This window comes from Aedes albopictus, chromosome 3, assembly GCF_035046485.1.
Source record: "Aedes albopictus strain Foshan chromosome 3, AalbF5, whole genome shotgun sequence".
NCBI lineage: Eukaryota > Metazoa > Arthropoda > Insecta > Diptera > Culicidae > Aedes > Aedes albopictus.
The window spans coordinates 223,880,457-223,900,230 of NC_085138.1; positions in this window are offsets into that span (position 1 = coordinate 223,880,457).

Below are 19,774 nucleotides of genomic sequence, written 5' to 3' on the forward strand. Positions count from 1 at the left end.
CCCCCATCCGGTTCTATATGACATGTGTCCGATTAGTGTATGAACAACTTTTTTGTTTATTGATGGATTTAGTTCAAATTTTGCATACATCCTACATACATACTCACATTTATTATGTCTAAAAATTTTGAAAATCCATTCACTACTCTGGGAGTTATAATGTCATAAAGTTGAAAAACCATGAAAAAGTGTATAAAGAAGCCCCGCACGACGGTACCTAACATGTTTTGATTTCTAAAGAAAGAATCTCAATACATAAACATATGGTTTGATTTGAATGATCTTCTACCAGGTAAGCTAACCCTTCTACGTCCTTGAAAATAAACCAGCAACTCTGATTTGATTTTGATTCAGATAACGAGTTTTCATTGTGTTTCGTTGAAACAAAATCAGCTCCGATTCTACCGCCCTGTTGTAAAGGCTGTGATGGTTTCGGTTTAATGGCGTCATAAGTTCTGAGGTACGATGGATGATGCATATATTTATTTGCTCATCATCCCAACTAAGCTGCTAGTATACATGGTCAAATATTTGTCCAAAAAGAAACCAATGCGCAAACACCTCGTTTGATTACATCGAATTTTCATTAGTGTTAAACTGATACCGTTTCTTGAGTTCTTTCCTTGTCAAATGTTTGACCGTGTGTACTTCAGGTCTTAGGATAACACATAAGGGAGCGTCCATAAATGACGTAGCATTTTAGGGGGGAAGGGGGATTCTGGGATTATGTGACGAGTCATGTATTAAGTATGAGAAAATATTCTACGAGGATGCATTTATGTACACTCCCTAACAAACAACAATACGCAACAATGTTCGGTTTGTGACTGCCCAATCATCATCCACGGTCACGCGCAATCGGCAGATCACTCTCCATCTACGCCGCCCATCTTTGTTTGGCATTCTTGCAACATGCCGTGCCCACCGTATCCTTCCGGCTTTGGCAACCTTCTGCATGTTGTGTTCGCCGTTGAGTGCAGCGATCTGGAAACAGGTGAGCTCGTTTCATATTACACAGCGTAACAAAAAATTACTTTTTGTCTGTCTCAAGAGCAAACTTATGTGTCTCCGAAGGATTTTGGGCCGCTGAATCCGAATCCGGGCTCAGATTTGCTCTAACACGTCACAATTTTGAGCTATACCTTAATTTATAGGGCAAAATATGCGATTTTGGGCTTTTTTAACAGCAAGTCATTAAGCAAGGAAATATTTTTTTAAGCAATCAAAAGGTTAATTGGTCAATTAACATCTAAATTAACGACTCATGCAAAATATTTCGTTTTACCTAATCAAATTTGATAGTTTTAAGCGATTTATGTTAGGTACGATATTTCCCATACAAGTCACCCTCCAAAAGTTGCATGCAAGTTTTCATACTAACTTAAAATACTAAAATCTATCAAATCTGATTAGGTTAAACGAAATATTTTGCATGAGTCGTTAATTTAGATGTTAAATGACCAATTAACCTTTTGATTGCTTAAAAAAAATATTTCCTTGCTTAATGGCTTGCTGTCAAAAAAGCCCAAAATCGCATATTTTGCCCTATAAATTGAGGTATAGCTCAAAATTGTGACGTGTTAGAGCAAATCTGAGCCCGGATTCGGATTCAGCGGCCCAAAATCCTTCGGAGACACATAAGTTTGTTCTTGAGACAAAAAAATGTTGCGCTGTGTTATTATTTATATATACCATTGTTAACGCTATTTTTTTATTCTGGGACATCCGTACAACCTTTTTTTTCTATTTTATTTCGCTTTTTAAAATACCGCATCGTGCGGTACATTTTAATTGAATTAGTGATTCTCAAGGAAGCAAAGCTGTTTAAAGACCATTCAAGACATGTTTAACCAAAGCAGAGATGAACTAGCCACGGGCTGAAAGTCTTCCTATTTATTACAATTGCAGTCCTTGGCTTGGACTGACTCTCATCGTACACGAAATTACGAATTGATGAAGAGCAACCTAATACCCTACCATTCCGGACCCAGGGCTCATGGATCAAACCCAAGTCCATGTTGTCTTTGGTAAATCTTCTATTAAGGACTGCAGGTGCACCCTTCGCATGATGAAGATTTGCCTTAATAATCTTCATATAACTCATTTTACGGTAATTTTCGGTGATTTTCCGTATCCAGGCAGATGATTGCCCTTGGACGTTTGAACCAACATACCTAGAACCTCCACCAGCTTGATAGACACTAATTTCCGGACTGGCTTTTCTAGCAGGAAGTTCAGTTTTGGATAACATACAGGGCGCCCTGCCAACCCCACTTTTCCCTGGCATAGCTAGGTCGTGCTTGTCTTGAATAGAGTCCATGGCCACATCTTCCAGAGCATTTGAGGGGGTTTGCTCAGCAGTATTTAGTTGGCCATAGCGTTCCTTTTTTTATGAGAATCGGCCCATACCTGTAGTTTAATACAAACTGTCTTTCCCTGAGTTTATGCAAAGAAGTATCGTTGCCACGAAATGATATTATCGTTTTGGCTTTCAATGAGAGAAAGAATCATATCGTTGCTATATTTGCCTCTCCATGCAAAGAAAGCGATCAGCTCGTCGGGACGTGGGATTTTATCTTCGTCCAATACTACAAGATCAGCTCCTTCCCAGAGAGTTGACGAGTGAAACTTGTCCTTGACCACTCTGCTGTGTCCTTGTCCTGACATGTGAGCACTAAATACCCAGGACGGAACCGACAACAAGCAAATTTCGGTTTAAACTGTTCCCGTCGCTGCTGCACAACCTTCGACAGAAGAGCTTCCTGAACCACTTCTTGTTGATCAGTTGAGAGCTCGACAGCAGGATAATTCGTTGGAAAAATTCCCAATCTTGTCCTGCTAGCAATTTCAGTGTACGATGGCGCTGGAAGGGCATCTAGTTCCCGTCCACGCATTGCTTTTGGACCATATGGGCGTACTGGGTTAATGGAATCCCTGTCGTCTCCTACGTTCCTAACAGCAGTTACATTTGATTGTATGACGATGATAAAATTTACCTGGCGCGGTGGGGCTTGATCATCCCTGCTACTCGCTTTACCTTGGTGGAAGACTCGAACTTCTCGAGTCTTTTTTGATGCAGGCTTCTCATCGCTGCTATTCGTACGGTCGAGATCGTCCCTTCTCTGCCGCTTTGAAGTGTTGCACAGTGGGAAAAATCGACCCAAAAAACGGATCTTTTAACGCCGCTGGTTTCGGTACGTGAAGTTGACCATTTCTGACGTAAAAAATTACGAAAAATCGATTGGTGCTAATTTCATTCACCGCACGGCACGGGAAGTGGTCCATTTTGCCCCATTTTGCCCTTTTTCATACAAAAAGAGAATCAAAATGTACTTTCAAACAACTAACACGACTGTAGATCATTGAAAATAGCTGCAAGTGTAATTGGAAGTTAATAGGAATCATAAGAATACATTGAAGAGTCTTTTAAATGCTTATTTCACCCCATATGCCCCAGCAACTGTCGGATATTCACATTTTTTCCCAATTAAGAATGGATTTTAATGTTACTGACATGAAGTTGATTTGTTTGGCATAAACAAAAAACACTAGATCTTTTTTCATCAGAATCATCTTCAGTAGTTGTCCAATTTGCCCCATTTTGCCCTATTTTCATGAAAAAATAAGATTCAAAATGTATTTATGAAAAACAAATACTGCTGTAGAACGTTGAAATTAGTCTTAGGTGCAATTGGAAGCTAACAGTTATCATGCGCATATATGAAAGATATTTTCCCTAATTTACCCTACATGCCCCTAAAACTGCCGGATAATAACATATTTTGTATGATTTTGTAATGTCGCTGGATGAAAAACATGAAGCCCTGGATCATTTTTGATACATACAAATGCGGTTTATTGAATAATACTAGGGAATCGCGCCACTTGGGCGGTGGCTTCTATTTTCATCTGTTTTCCACTATAACTCAGTCAAATTTTAACCAATTGACACAATGTTTTGGAATGCAGTGAGATAGGTATAGTATCTACCCGTGTACAACATTTCAAGTCAATTGGTTCAAAATGGAATGAGTTATAGTGGAAAACAGACGAATATAGAAGCCACCGCCCATGTAGCGCGATACCCTACAATCATTCTCGGATTGGTATAAATAGCTGTCAATTTCACCTCAATTTGCCCCGATATTTGTCATGTAATCAATGTAATGAATAAAACAATTTGTCCTGTTTTTTTGGTCAAGTAATGAATAAATTATTTTCCCTTATTAGCATTGGTACTGAAACCAATGTTATCAAAAAGACATAAATATGACTTTTTTCTATAATTTCAGCTTTTGATGGGGAACTAAAGGCATAATGAGCATTTTATAAAATATGTCAAATGTGCACTAAACTGATTAAATAGGGTGTCTCAGAGTACCTAATATATATATTTAAGATGCCTCATTTAATCAGTTGTGTGCATATTTGCCACAAATTAAGATTAGGGTTAATGCTTATTATACCCTGTATTCCCCATCAAAGTCATTACAGTTAAAACCCTTTCGATTACATTGGCTTCAGTAACAAAAGTCCATCAATTGGGACATAAGCAAATGGGGGAAATCAATTCATTCATGAGGCGACAACAAATCAGGGCAAATTGGGGTAAAATGGACAGCTATTTGTACCCTCCCGTGAATGATTCAAACCTTATCGATAAACTGTATTTGTATATATAGAAAATGATCAAGAACTTCATGTACTGAAGCCAGCGACATTACAAAACAATAGAAAAAATGTTATCATTCAGCAGTTTTAGGGGCATGTAGGGCAAAATAGAAAAATATCTTTCATTTATGCGCACGATAGCTATTAGCTTCCAATTGTAACTAAAACTCAACGTTCCATTGCAGTATCTGTTTCTTATAAATACAATTTAAATCTCATTTTCTATGGTAATAGGGCAAAATAGGGCAAATTGGACAACTACTGAAGATGATTCTGGTGATAACAGATCTAGCGCTTTTTGTTTATGCAAACAAAAAAGAAATTCTAATCAGTAACATTGAAAATCCATTCATAACCATGTAAAATTCACAATTTTAGCAGTTGTTGGGGCATATGGGGCAATATAAGCATTTAAATAGATCTTTCATATATGTTTATGATTTTTAATAACCTCTAATTACACTTGCAGCTATTTCCAATGATCTACAGTCGTGTTAGTTGTTTGAAAGTACATTTTGATTCTCTTTTTGTATGAAAAAAGGGCAAAATGGGGCAAAATGGACCACTTCCCGTGCCGTGCGGTGAATTGAATTAGCACCAATCGATTTCTCGTAATTTTTTACGTCAGAAATGGTCAACTTCACGTACCGAAACCAGCGGCGTTAAAAGATCCGTTTTTGGGTCGATTTTTCCCACTGTGTGTTGGGTAAGGGGGGTCTTTGCCTGTTCCCGGGCTTCAACAAAGTCCACCCCACTCTTTAATAGCTTAAACTAATAATTTAGGCGTAATTATTTTTTCATATAAATACGGCCCTTTGACCATTGTGCAATGATTACAGCGGTGCTACCTTTGCTTTCACCATCACGGGTATCACGTGCAGCATTCTGTTGATCACGACCCGAAAGTAGGCCATACAAGTATACGCTTCCTCTGATGATACTTCTAGTGTTTCCTCGTTTTGAATATTAATGTTTGGATTACTTGACTCCATCGAAGATGCCGATGTTGCTTCTACAGTTTCATGGCTGGCATTGTTTATATGTACATCTTCCTCTTCACTGGTATACAGATCATTACAACTAGATATGGCAGTTCGTTTGATAACTGAAGACGACACGATTTACAAACTTTAAATTTCTTGTTTAGCTGAATTCCCTCAGCAAGTCCTAGTTCAACTAATTGTACAATATTACTTTCTGTATAGTTTCTTTTTGTACAGTTTTTAGAAAATACGGTTATGCAATTTTTGTAAAAGGATTTCATTCTTCTTTTCTGAACAATTTCTTGATTTTGCCTTGATTGTCTCTTGGTTTCCATTTGTTTATGTATTGTGTGAAAGTTAGATACTTTCACTAAATGTTATAGTAGAATCGCTGTATCTTGGAAATGGTGACATGTAGAAAAATGATGCTGATGTTGAACCTGGGCGTTTTAGTGGAATACCTGTAAGTAATAGAAAAGCTGGTTAAGTACTGTTCCATTTCAATTCCACTAAGTATTTGCACCCCTTAACAGATACGTATTTCAACCTAAACTGTAAGGTGTCTTCAGTGTCTCGTACTTGACTCGACGACAGCTTTTACAGAAGATTATAAGACAATTTCATTCCATGATTATGGTTTCAATAACTTTCCGGAATAGGTTCTTAACTAAAGAAAGGTTAAAAATGTCATTTGAAGTCTTGAAAACTCCCAGTGAACACTAGCAATACCGGGGTTTTCCCGCTGATTTCAAATTTCCGAACCTTCCACTAGATTTAAGCGAACCCGGCACAAGGTTTATGTCAAGCAATGCTTAATTATCAAAGTCACATGCAATGCATGTTATTCGACAGTAATGCTCCCTATACAGTAAAACCAATACCTCTGGTCTTGTGATTTGGTTAAGGTGCAAAAGTTTTTTAATATCATTAACTCATCCTAAATCGTAAAGTAAAAGAAAATAGTTGAAGTGGCTTTTGCCCTTTTGTATATGCAGAGAAGAGGAGCAGTAGTTTGATTCCATAAATTGAGCCCGCCCACTTTGGAAAGAAACAGTCATCTTGAAACTATCTACTCCCCGATGGCAAAAGTGAATGCAAATGTGAATATATGTGAGACAGTAAGTACGTGTGGCGCATTTTTTCCAAAGAGCATCCAATTCGAGCGTCCTAACCTAACCTATCCCGATGATGCCTGGTGATGTGGGATTGGGTGGTGTGGCGGCACAATTCGTTTCAGTTGCTGCGTTCGAACTTTTTCGGTGACTTCCTGGGCGCAGAAGGCGTACGTATAAAGAAAAGAAGTGTATTAGCTCATTTTTATTCATGAATTGTTTAAGTTTGCTGAAGTATGTACATATTTTATTGTCCTTGTGTGATAATGTTGGATGTAAAATATGCATGATTTTGTTACGATAAATGCAATCAGAATGCTTAGATTTTCACCGTGAACTTAGGCTTCGTCTTGCGGACTCCAAGAAAAATATAATTCGATGTGGGAAATGAAAAGTTGGTTTTTCATCAACGATAGTTACATTGTCATCATTCGAAACTTTTCCAATCGAGCTTTAAAATTGACTTGAACAGTAGTTTCTTCCGTAGCACTGGTCCCCCGTGCTTGCGTTCAGTTGTTTGTCGAAGTGCTGCATTCACCTTTCAATCACCTAACGTCTATCCTTCAAGAGGCTCCCGTCTCTATAAATTGGATCTTTTATTTTGCTGGTAACCTACCGTTAGTATGGCCTTTTTAAACATACGTACTTTTAATGCGTGGGCTGTGTGGTCCCCATGATATACCAATAATGTTTCTTATTTACTTCTCCAACTTGTGTGATATGCATCGATGAATCCTCTTATCTTCACTCAACGTCGAAAATGGCAACTATATCATCACTTTTTAATTCAGAGTGCCTCACAAAATCCGGAAGCTTGCAATAGTTCAGCAGCTGATATGTCAACATCCGTACCATTCCCAACTCTTCGTCAACAACCAAACCGGAAAAGTTGGACGAGATCTTCACCGAATGCCTGCCACCAAGAGGAAGTACTTTTTATTTGTGCATTATTTATCCTAGTTTATTTCATATCGGGTCGCGACGAGGGGCGGAGAAGCCGACTGTGCCCCGATTCGGGTGGATTGGAACTGTGTGCAATGCGCGCTTGCTTTTTGGCGAGAAAATGCGCTGCTGCATGCCAGAAACTGCGGTTCGCTTTTCACTGTTTTACTTTTTAATCTGTTTGGTTCAGTTTTTCTTTTTCGCGGCGAATTATTCATCCAAACTTATTCAAATGAGATCAACATTCCCGATCTGGGACTGGGAACAACCGCAAAAAAGTGGCAAACAGTCACGGATAGGTACTGAACCGTCACATCGCAACAGCGTCGTTGGCTGGGTTCTGAAGTGGTAGCATAATGGAAAAGGATAAGCTGCCTTCCTTGAAGAAAATCCTTTTCGGGTCTGTGTTCCATCGTTGTTTTTTTCTTCTTTGTTGTGACGTAAAGATAAAGTTTTCTATTATTAATCAAAAGCAGCATAATAAGAGCAGCACTTTGGGTTTTGCAGTGGAGCGTTGATTCCACGAAGTAGTGCTTGTAACAGACCGCAAGACAATCCGGCAAAAGAAAAGCTTATTTACAACAATAGCTTCACGTATCGATTACATTGAAAATGCATAGAATAAACTTTGGTTTTCCGTAAAGGTTTCAAGTTCAATCGATGTCAATACTGTAACGGCAACTTCAAATGCTTGGTGCCATCAATGCCAGCCCCTTCCTTATGGTAGACTTCATTGGTGAAATTATTCATGAATTCATACATTCTTTGTTTTCATGTGCAAAATAACATTGCTATCGTATCCACTAAACTAGTTTCCAATAGTTTTCATCCTAATATACAGAGGATGACCAAAATGTTTGGGATAGACATTTTTTTTCTCTCACAAAAAAGTTCAACAAACTGTAACTTTTCAAAGAGTGCATCAAAAAATCTCAAATTTTGACTGTTTGCCAACCCATTATATGTGCATCATTGGTACAAATTTGGGCTTGATAGGTTAGGTTAATCTTTCGCGAAGTTAGAACCAATTTGGTAAAACACTGTTTTTTAGACAACTAATTTTTGAACTGTCATATTTCAGGAACCAGTGATCCGAAGTAAATATTTTTTTAACGTTTATCAACAATATATTAGTCCTTCATACAACGTTATAAAATGTTATATATTCTTACAATCCAGTTATACCAGGTTGATTTTTTTACCCATATTCCTCTATATGGGTCAAATTTACAATACCACACAAAAATAACTAAATGTGTTCTTCCTTCAATTCAAATAGGCTCTAATATATCTTATTATAGATATCTTGAGAGCAGAAGTGGAAAATCTTTGGATATCAACACTAAAATTTATTACATTTATTACATTACATTTAATTACATTTTTTCAAGAAAATTTCAAAAAGTATCAACTCATGATAACTTTTTTCAACGTTTCAAGTACCTATGTTTTAATAACTTTTGAAGCATTAATATATTGTGAATAAACGGTCAACATTTCATTCAATTCGGTTCATTGGTTTCCAAGATATGACAGCTCAAAAAAAAGATGTCTAAAAATAGTGTTTTACGGGAACGGTTCTAGCTTCATGAAATATTAACCAATCGAGCCCAAATTTGTACCAATGATGCACATGTTATAGGTTGACAAACAGTCAAAACCTTTTTTTGATGCACTGTTTGAAAAGTGACAGCTTGTTGAACTTTTTTGTGAGAGAAAAACAGAGTTGCCTATCCCGAACATTTTGGCCATCCCCTGTATTTTATGAATAACTAGCTGACCCAGCAAACTTTGTCTTGCCATCTTGTGTTGGTTTGACAACTGTTGAACTCAAAATAGCACCGCACTCTAGATCGGTTTCATTTAGATCGTGTTGATTTCCTTCCCAAAACATGAAAAACCAGTAATTTATCAATTTTCTTACTTTTCTAGTTGATTTTCGTAACTTTTTCTACATATAAACACAGCCACCATGAATGCGAATCTAACCCTGCATAAGTCATCCTGATCTGTTCACGCGTTCGTGAGTTTTGTTGCCTCAAAGGGACTTCAAACTCATTTTTATATATATAGATGAAAAAAGTACCATAAATTTTGTCATATACATATTCCAGATGATTTGTAACAATTCCGAAGAAACGTGTTTGCTCACATCCCAAGCCGCAATTCGGCTGATAAAGGCTGCTTCGCAATAAAAGGCCACAGTTACAGGACTCCACGAAAGCTTGAGAGAACAGATTCTATACTACACACTGCTTGAGAGCACAAAATCTACCTTGGATAACTGCTTACTTCGTAGTGCAATTGTGTACGCTTGAGCTAATAACACGTGTTTTAAATTGTGTTTTTCCAATATGGCAGTCGTTATCCTACTAAAGCTGCAGTTTATGTCACTTACGTGTACCTGCTGCTCAATTTCCCCCGTATATATATATTTTCCAGATCTCTCGGCTAGGTCGTATAAATGTCACCCTGTTTCCGGTTGCTGTTGTTGCATGCTACGATGCTGTTCCGTATCAATGTTTTATTTATATGATAGAAGACTACTGGAATGGGGATAGAAGAAATCAAACCTTCAAATTTCATTTCGATTCAATGGAGCCGGTTTTCGAATGGGGCACCAGGTGTAGGTGAATTGTCTCAGCATTTTCAGCAGCAACTCTATTGGATAGGAACAAACAAATGGGTCATCATGCTGTTTGTTTACCGGATCTGGAATGAGACACGAGACAGTAGTTCTCGCTTGAAGAACTGGGACGAGCGCTATCAGTCTGCTGGATGCGATGCGAGATGGTGGGAATAAGGATGAACAATAAAACCGTAAATATGATCAAATGGCATTGTACAGGAAATCCCATCTGCTCAAACTGTTGTGTAACAATGCCAACAGGGTAATATATTGCATCACTTTTCTGACATCACCTGATTCGTTTTATTTAACAAAGAGAAAGGAAATCGATAGCTGTAGGGTCGGGAAAACGAATCAAAAACAGTTTGACCATTCCAACTATTATTATTATTATTATAGAGTTTTGGCACTTCTCAGCAAAAATTGCTGGAAACTTTCACCTACCCCGGGCAATCGGATTACCAAAGGGGATTAGGCTCTGTGGATCTCATTAGCCGGTGTTTTGCTTAACCTAATGAGTCTGCTTCGGATTTCAGTTGTGGTGATTCAGAAACCTCCTAACTGTACTACAGGTTCCAAGAATCACCGCTTTCAGGATGCTGTTCAGGTCCTTCATCAGTTCCAGCTCGTCTAGGGGCCTTAGGAGAGATTTAGGGACAACTCCGGTTGCCGAGAGGACAACCGGAACTATACGGACGTCCTCCAAGTGCCACATCTGCTTCAACTCCTCCGCTAGGTCTTGCCGGAGAACGTTGATTGGACATTATGGTCTAACGGTCGATGGCAATGTCGATGAGGGTTACTCGCTTCATCCTTTTGTAGTAAACCACAATGTCGGGCCGGTTGGCACGAATGAGGACGTCCGTAATGATGTCGCGATCGTAAAGCTATGTTCATTTAGAATCCGGAATGATAATATCACGTATATCTTAGGGATGGAATAACAAACATAAAAGATGAAGCCCTCAAAACAAAGGTTATTTATTGTACTTTCATGGAAAAATATCATTGAAATTATTTATTTTTATTTTTCACACATTTTCTCACTTTTTCAGTGTTGACCTCTCTAAAAATCTGCACAACGGTGGTAAATTTTAGCAACAACCCCTTCCGCACGTTTGTTCAACAATCAGGTCATCTATGCAGTGTCCTGAGTGCCTTGACTAGTCTGACTAGGATTCCGAAGAAAAATTGCCAAACTTTTTTTATTGCGAAATGAGGGGCAATTCAGTGAATTGAGTCGATAAACACTACCCATCTGTGACGATACCACTGAACGTCTCCGGCTGTCATGGCAGCTCATCAAAATAGGTATAACCTCTACATATCCCTTGTGTGCGTTTTTGAAAAGCAGCACGCGATTCTTGAGGCTGTCATCCTTGTATGAATTGGTTCTCATCATCTTGTAGCGAAAAAACCATGCCCAGAGTTCGAACTTCTTGCCAATTCTTCAAATTCAAGGCAGATTTATCAATGAACCTAAGCTTTTTTCTTCCGAGGACACTTCCTTATGTCATGGTTAACAACATCTGTGCACATAACACATAATGGTTTTGACAATATTAACATTTTTCGCGACTGTGGTACCTGACCACGCTAAATTTTCAACGTGTTTGTGCAAGATTTTTTTCCTCCTCTTGTCTTCAATCTGAAATAACTTTTCACTCGTTGCAAGAAAATCGATGAAATTTTCACCATTTAAAGAGGATTAGTGTATGATCAGAGTGCTGCAAAATAATGATGATTATGTTCATTGAGAGCGCCACTAGAAAATGTGACATGATTCCGGATTCTAAGTGAACATAGCTTTAGTACAGCTTTATGCAACTATTTTCCAGAACCGGGTCCGGCTGGTACTTGTAGTAGGGTACAAATCTGTTGACCAAGTTGTGCTTTAAAGCAAGCTGTTGGTGCACAATCTTGGCAACTTCATTGTGACGATCGAGGTAGGCAGATCCAGTTAACACTGAACAGCCTGCAACGACATGCTCGATCGTTTCTCCTACTGAATTGCACTTCCTGCAGCGGTCCTCCACGTCTTCGTGCAATATGTATTGCCGATCGTTCTTCGTCGCAATTACCCGGTCCTGGATGGCTACCATGAAACCTTCTGTTTCCGAGAAGAGGTCACCCCGCACCAGCCACGCGTTCGACGCCGCCTTATCGATGTGCTCGAGCTCCAGTTGATGGGGGTGCGTCCCATGCAACTCCTTCTGCTTCCATGCTACGATCATCTCGTCAACGGTATTGATGTCGGAGTTATCCCTCTATGGTTGGCTTTTCGGTCCGGATAAATTATAAGCGGGGTGATACTATTTCATCCGACGTTTCGACCCTTGGTTTGGGCCTTCTTTAGGGAGGTTATAGGGATACCGCTACGTTTGTATCGCCGGTTGCTTGGCGTAGGGCTGTCGGGTTTGGTGAATTTAAGCTTGTGTTCACCAAACCCGACAGCCCTACGCCAAGCAACCGGCGATACAAACGTAGCGGTATCCCTATAACCTCCCTGAAGAAGGCCCAAACCAAGGGTCGAAACGTCGGATGAAATAGTATCACCCCGCTTATAATTTATCCGGACCGAAAAGCCAACCATAGAGGGATAACTCTGCCAATCCGTCGGTCGTTTCCACAATCAGGTATTGATGTCGCAGTTCAGCTGGTAATCCTCCTGCGCCAGATGCAGGGCGCTGTAACCGTGGTCAGCTCCGTCATCATTTTTGTGACTGCCCTGCTGATCTGATTGCACGTCTCTTCAGTACGGCGCATCTCGTCGACGACGTTGTCCACGCTTAATGCCGGCATCGCTCTTCTTACCGCCTCGAATCTGGGGCAGATAAACACCACGTGCTCCGGTGTCTCCTCCACGTTCTCGCACTCCGGGCAGAAGGGCGAAGCGGCATGGCCAAACCGATGTAGGTACTGCCTGAAGCAGCCGTGACCAGACAAAAACTGGGTTAGGTGGATGTTCACTTCTCCATACTTCCTGTTCACCCAAGTAGACACATTTGGGATGAGCCGATGTGTCCATCTTCATTTCTCCGTGGAATCCCATTCCTGTTGCCACTTTGTCATTGAGGCCGTTCGCACCAAAGTTCTCACTTGGCTGGTCCTCCTCCGCTCATAGCACTCAAAGTCCTCCTCCAAGGTGATGCAGATCGGGATCATCCCTGCAATCACACAACGCGCTCGCTACTCGTATGGCCATGAGCCGGAATGCGCTATTTAGCTTCCCCCGATTTCGCTTGGTATTTAGCACCGCACCCCAGACTGGGACTCCGTACCGCAGTATCGAAGACGACACGCTCGCTAGCAACCGCCTCTTGCTGCTTCTCGGTGTTTGTCGACGTGGCTGTTAAAGTTTAGCCGATCGTCGATCATCATACCCAGGTGCTTTAGTTCTCGCTTCGACGCCACTGCGTGTTCTCCCACGGAGATTTCCACTCACTGCACTGCCTTGCAGTTGCTCACCAATAGCACCTCCATTTTGTGGTGGGCTATCTTCAACTTGACTCCATTCATCCAGTTTTCGATGATACCGATCGATTCTGCCGCAAACATTTCTACCTCCTCCGATGCCTCGCCTGTTACTGATAAAACAATTTCGTCCGCAAAGCCCACGAGCACAACTCCTGTGGGTAGCCGTAGCGAAAGCACTCCGTTGTACATAGCGTTCCACAGCGTTGGCCCGAGGATGGAGCCTTGTGGAACTCCCGCCGTCACTTTCATCCTCCTCTGTCCAGCTTTAGTGTCGTACACCAAGACTCTGTTCGGGAAGTAGCTTTTCATGATCCGACACAGGTAGTCTGGAACCCGCATTCTGTGCAGCGCTACGGCAATGGCAGTACCGGTTTCCTCTCCTCTTCTGTTTGGACGCCTTCTCGGCCCTCGCCAGGACCGTCCGGATAGCATCCACCGTCGACTTTTCCTTCCGGAATCCATACTGCATCTGTGACAGTCCATGCTCTCCTTCTGTGAACGGCACCACCCTGTTAATGATGACCTTCTCCAGCAGCTTCCCAAGTGTGCCCAGCAGGCAAATCGGCCTATAAGATGCTGGATCCCCCGGCGGTTTTCCTGGCTTTGGCAGTAAAACCAGTTTCTGTGCCTTGCATATTTCTGGGAAGTGACCGTCCTGAACATATCGGAGTAAGCTTCGTGCTTCGGAAAGAGACCCTCCACGATTACCTTCAGCTCGTCTGGACACATTTCGGCTGGCGTCACTGGACCTTTGATCATCACGACTCGGTACGCGTCACCCCAGGGGTTTGCGTCGGCATCCCGGCATAGCTCCTTGTGGCAGTTCGACTTGCTTACTATTGTCTCCTTTTTAGATGCGGCTCTGGCCTCCTGGAACGCCAACTTCCGCTCCTCCCTATCCGGCCGGTTTCTTGCCCTCTGATAGCGTCTTCTGGCTCTTAGGCAGGCAGCACGGAGTGTGCCGAGTGTCTCGTTCCACCAATGCGCAGTACGTCGTCTGTACTTTGACTCCCGTTTTCGTGGCATTGTAGTGTCGCAAGCCCTTGTAATCGCTCTTGTTAGCTCTCCCGCATCTAGGTCTGGGGTATCGCTGTACATACGGAGTGCCTCGACGAAAAAGTCTTTGTCGAAGGCCTTCGTCTTCCACTTTCACTCGCATGTTCTGTTTCTCTGTATTGCCGTAGGGTTCCGTTGGCCAACGCTGTAGCAGATCGCTTGGTGATCACTGTGGGTGCAGAAGGTAATGTCGATGATCAACTCCCGCCCGTCTTTTCTGAATGGGCCTACGGTGCCAACGTTGCACAGTTGTACCTCTAACCTCGCTAGTGCTTCCAGCAGGCTGTAACCTCTTGCGTTGATTAGCTTGCTACTCCACTCCACGGCTTACGCATTGAAGTCTCCGCCGATCAGTACTGGTCTACGTCCAACCAGCTTGTCAGCTAACTCCTCCAGCATTCGATAGAATTTCTCCGCTGTCCACCTTGGGGGTGCATAGCAGCTGCATACGAAGATACCGTTGATTTCAGCGATGACGAAACCTTCGTACGGACTTGCAATCGTTTCCTGAATAGGAAATCTTCCCATCACTTGTATAGCAGCCGTTCCCGTGCTCTCTGTCACCCAATTGTTGTTACCGAGAGGAACTCAGTACGGCTCTGCAATGATCGCAACGTAGCACTTTGCTTCCGTTGCTGTGCGGTATCACAATGATTCAGGTTGATCTGCATTATCTCCATTACTGCGATCGCCTTCTTATATGCAGGGCACCCACCCGTCGAAATGACGTTTCCTTCTTCCGTTGTGCAGAGCCTGCACTTTGGCGCTTGCGAGCAGTCCTTTGCAAAGTGTCCCTTCTCTCCGCATTTCGTGCATTGTTCAGATCTGTCTGGGCCTTTGCAGTTGGCCGACATGTATCCAAAGCCCATGCACTTGAAGCATCTCAACGCCCGTTTGCGGTCACTCCTTGCTATTCGGGCGGCACACCGAACAGCCAACTCGTACCTTGCCTACCTTCAACAATTTGCTAGCTGCAGACACCGACAGTCGAATCATCGCTGTTTGTATGCCTTGGTACTCCTTCATCGCCGGATCATTAGAACCTCTTCTCCCAATTCGCATTGCGTCTTCAGTTCACGACCAAGCTCCTCCGTTGTTGTGATCTCGTCCAGGTATAGGCATTCTATCGTTGCTTTCTGGCACAAAGCTTTCACGTTCCCACCATCTCCGACGAGGTCGCCCAATGACTTGGCGAACTGCTCTCGGTAGGCAGAACTTTCGTCGGATCCTTCTTCAGCTCAAAGAGCATATCTCCTTACTGAGTGCGCCTGGTTCTCACCACATTCTCACCCAATTCCTTCTACTCCGGATCCTCTCGGACTTTCTTGCTGCGTACGACTGTTGGTTGTCTGCCTTGACCAGCAGGGCGTCTCCCATGTGTCTCTCTCGATGGGGCAGACGGCGTTCTTGCTTGTTCTCTTTGGATCTGCTTTCGCCTCGAGCCGGCTTTCTTCCTTTTTCGATCCGATTGTTCCCTTTCGTTTCCTCCATTTTGGACTGATTTTTCTTCTTCTCCTTGCGGTTTTCGACGACGTTCCAATCACTGTTGGCTCTCTCGTAGCTCGACTACTCGCTACCTTAAACATTCTTTGGCTTCTTCGGGCGTTTCCCCTCGCCTGGTGTTTCTCTATCCCGCTTGTTCGAGCTCTTCTGCGTCCTTTCGGCGTCTCCTGTAACTCGGTTGATGCTACCACCGCTGCAATCTGCTCCAAAGCCAGCTTCAAAGCCTCTTGAGCAGTCTCTGCTCTCTTACGCAACGCTGTATGCTCGCGGTCAGTTTCCAACATGGCATACCTGAGGCTCGACACCCTTTGCTTAATCTCAGTGTGCACGTTGTTACGGCCTTTTACGTATTCGTGCAGCTCGATGACTTTCCTGGTCAACTCCATCATTGACACCTTGGGCCTCGCAAGTTGTAGGCCTTCTTGAGTGCTGCTGCTGCTCGGTGCACAGAGGTCCAATTTTGAGAAAAGCTGGCAGAAACTCAATTTTTGAACATGTCTTATATGGGATACAGTAGACTGAGCATTCATCCATAATACTAGGAGTACTAACTGGCATTTAAAAAAATGGAAATATTGATTTTGTATCTTGTTATAGCACTAAATAGCTGCTAATGGAAGAAGTGCTGAATTTTTGATAATGAACACAAACAAGTTAAACCACTACAAAAGTCTATTCATATAAGTAATACAATTGCTTTCAAAAGTTTATTTGTTAGTTCTTGTGTATATCAGACGTCTGCAATGGAGCAAGAGATCAAAATAACACTTTTTGCTTCAAAATTGACATTGGTACGGAAAATTCTCACAGTTCGACTTTAAAGTGTATTACAAATCGCTCCCCGCTACTCCCCGCGCGGAGATTTCGTTCAAATGCTCGTTTATGTATGTAAAAACGGTTAAAGAAAAATGCAACTGCCAAGAGCTCCCAAATCAAAAGCGCCATGATGATATGTGTATACTAAAATTGTATGAAAAACATCAATGTTATTCAAATTCTGTCGAAGAAATCGACAAAAAATGAAAATGCCTTTAAAATGAAATTGAGCGCTAAATCATGTTCCAATACACTCATATAGGCTTAAACTAACAGACTACTATGATTTGGCAATTTTTGCCAGGTATTTTCAAATCTGGACCACTGCAGTGTACTGTGCGGTGTAGATAGCGGGGGCCCTCCTATAGTGCTACCGCTTGGTGTGGGCATTTGACTCGTTACCCCTTTTGCTCCAAGGAGTCCATGTTGCCCACCTCGTGGCGTGCCGCTGTTATCCGTTGCCGTGATACTGAAAGTTTCTACCGGCGATCGTGTCAACCTACTGCTCCTTAGGAATGCGCTTGCACCCTTATCATCTGCTACCTCCACTGGCGTTGTGGTGTTACTTATGTTTTTCTCCATCTGTTTGGATCCCCCTCCAAGCCGCTATCTAAGCCCGTCGTAAGTAGTTGCCGTCGTGACCCCATGGTGATCTTTGCAAGCAGTGAGACCATGCTAGGGTTGACACGGTCCCTTATGGGGAACCGTGTTCACAGCCAGATCGGCACTAATCAGGAATGTTCAACTGAGCCTACTTCCACCGGCTTGGGTGACGAGTTCTTGGAGGCCTGCCAAGATTTTAACGGGACGGGGGTAACTATACCATTAGCCCACTCGCCGTTTCGGAAAGGTGTCACCAATTATTACTAGGGTGGTGGAATAGCACGGTTGTCAGCTCTGTAGCGTCTGGTACACAGTAAAACTGCTCAGCACTAAAATGTGTAAGACCTACTAATAAATGCCTAATTTCCATACCACTCATAAAATGTGTAAGAGTTACACATTCACAAAATCTGCTCCTGCATCCACAAAATCTCTCTCTCTCTCTTCTTGGCGTAACGTCCTCACTGGGACAAAGCCTGCTTCTCAGCTTAGTGTTCTATGAGCACTTCCACAGTTATTAACTGAGAGCTTCCTCTGCCAATGACCATTTTGCATGTGTATATCGTGTGGCAGGCACGAAGATACTCTATGCCCAAGGAAGTCAAGGAAATTTCATTTACGAAAAGATCCTGGACCGACCGGGAATCGAACCCGTCACCCTCAGCATGGTCATGCTGAATACCCGTGCGTTTACCGCCTCGGCTATATGGGCCCTCTCCACAAAATCGTTAAAGTTAAATTTTTGTTCGTATGGCAATCTATCTAAGTTTACTAGTGACCTTGGCGAACCAAAAAGTATAGCCATTTCGCATCTAGAATAGTGTACGAGCAACCTTGGTGGACTCCCCAAAGAGAGCCATCGATGTGCGTTGCTGCAGCTAATCTTGAGGGTGCGATGTGACCAAGTGAATATTGATAAGTGGGTCAAGAAAAGAGTAGTCCTAGACTTCACTGTTTTATATATATAAGGCGGTCCTCAGCCCCACACTACCTGGTCCTTCTATCGGGGTGTCTGATGAGCAGATTATCCCTCCACGGTTTAGAAGAAAAAAAAAACCGTAGGTTGATAGTTACAAGATCGTCATGGCCACGACAAGAGGTGTAATGGTCCCTAGCGAGCAGTCTCGCGTTAGTCAGTTTGTGATTTAGCAAAACGTAAAAAAATGTGTTTGTCCCAAGCAAAGTTCTAACGAGTTTCGCACCGTCCAAATGTTAACGGATTTAGCTGAAATTTAATCAGAACATCGTGACGTCCACTTTACTTACCGATCAGGCTAAGGCCGGGGTGGCCTCTGCTGTACATAGTAGCCGCCTCCATTCCACTCGGTCCATGGCTGTTTGTCTCCAGTTCCGCACTCTGCGTAGGGTCCGCAGATCGTCCTCCACTTGGTCGACCCACCTAGCTCGCTGCGCTCCACGTCTTCTTGTACCGGTCGGATGACTATCGAGAACCATTTTAGTCGGGTTGCTATCCGACATCCTGATGACGTGACCCGCCCACCGTAGCCTCCCGATTTTCGCGGTATGGACGACTGTTGGTTCTCTCAGCAGCTGATACAGCTCGGCACATGTCGGCTTGTGGCACAAAGCCTCTGCGCGAGCGGTTCAGCTTCTCGTAGAATTTTCGGGTGTCCTTAGTGCGGTACAGCTCTTCCATCGCTTCGCGATCTCGTTCTTCCTGCTGGCGCTTCTTCATCCGGAAGTTCTGCCTGTTCAGCGCCTGTTTGTAACGTGCCTCATTCGCTCTCATACGGTATTGCAGCATTCTCGATCGTAACGTCATATATAATGAAATAAAAATGGGTCTCATTGAACTTTTTAGTATGGGGTATCTCGAGCCATGGGCTCTACCACATTTGTCATAATGCCATTTGGCATAATACCGTTTGGCAAAATACGAAGAACAGCCGACTTGGTGAGAATGTGCAAAATCCTTGTTGTGTCAAATGGTCATTATGCGAAATGGCCGTTATGCCAAATGG